The sequence below is a fragment of the Elephantulus edwardii genome, unplaced genomic scaffold (assembly GCF_000299155.1).
Source record: "Elephantulus edwardii isolate Elephantulus edwardi_28Jun2011 unplaced genomic scaffold, EleEdw1.0 scaffold00082, whole genome shotgun sequence".
NCBI classification, from domain to species: domain Eukaryota; kingdom Metazoa; phylum Chordata; class Mammalia; order Macroscelidea; family Macroscelididae; genus Elephantulus; species Elephantulus edwardii.
Window position 1 is genome coordinate 548,397 of NW_006399832.1, and position 1,454 is coordinate 549,850.

Genomic DNA, 1,454 nt, shown 5'->3' on the forward strand with positions numbered 1-1,454 from the left:
ATCCCAACCTGCATGCAGGGCTGAAAGGTGTTAATGGAGGCAAAGGAGACGCTTTCAGTTGTGCTTAAAACCAAGGCCACCACGCCATGGAGCCAAATGATTCCTAAAGGCGCTCGGGGACATAGCAGAATTGTCCCACAGAAGTTCCAAAGCTTCATCCTTCTCCTCAGAGGTTGTGAAGCACCCAAGAGCTTCACAATGTGCCACCAGGCCTCTGTCTGCCTGGGAAGAACCAGCTGTTGCGTTAGGTGTCCTTGAGCTGCCTCTGATTCATACTAACTCCATGCACAGCAGAAGGAAACTGATGGCTCATCCTGTACCCTCCTCACAATCCCCACTGCTATTTAAACCCATTGTTGCAACCACTGTGTTAATCCTTGGCGGGGAAGAGAGCATGGTGTGGAGGATGGTTAATTATTTCAGAGCGTGGTGTGGAGGATGGTTAATTATTTCCACTGGCAGTTGGGTCATTCCCCTGGGGAAATAAGAAGTGGCCTGTAAAGGAAACGTCCAGCTATGCAAACGAAAGAGAAAGGAATAAAGAACGTCAAAATACTGCTCAGTACTTTATGCTGAATGAAATATCCCTATCACAAAAGGACAAACACTGCAAAGCACCACTATTATAAATAAAGTAGGTCTGACATGAGGGTTTGGGAGGAGATAGAATAATGAACATTGCTCTGTAACAGATGAAGGGAAGAATTATTTAAAGGGAATATATATGTACGACCACAGCCCAGAGTATGAGGTACATTGCAAAGAGGACTTGGGGAGGAGGTGATTGTGCAACAACGGATGATATTTAAAAAAACCCCAAAAAGTGAAATGAGTGGGGGCAAAGGAGGGAGAGGGGGTAAAAATGTGCAACAACGAATGAATGAAAAATCTAACTTTTTCTGTAAACTTTTGTTAAAATTACAATTAAAATAAAAACTTTTCTTATAAAGACAATGGCCTGAACCAGAAATAAAACAAAACCAAACTGTTCAACAGCACAAAATCGTCTCAAGCCTCCATAGCAGCTTTCAGCCCTGCATGCAGGTTGGGATCCCTTTAGAGCGTTGAACAGCATCTGGATGTCCAGGGCTCAGAGTGGGGTAGGTAACCTTTTTTTCAAGTTACAAAGCCACTATTCCCCATTGTAATCCATCATGCCTAAATGACAAAAACTAGACCAACTTTCAGACTTGGAATTAAAATATCAAACTTCAGAACGGGCTAGAGATAGAAGGTCTAGCCTGGGGCGTCGTGGGTCACATCTTTAATTAGATGTGAATGTATTTGCTTCCCTGAAGGGTCACAAAAGGCCAAAGCAGCATGGCAACGTCGGGTTGCCATGTCCCAAGGACCCCGCCAGGCTGAGTCACTCATGAGAACTTCGCTGGTCAAAGCGCCTAGAGCAAAACAGAGTCTGGTTTGGATTCCCCTCCGGCGGTGGCCGCAGCGTGGGA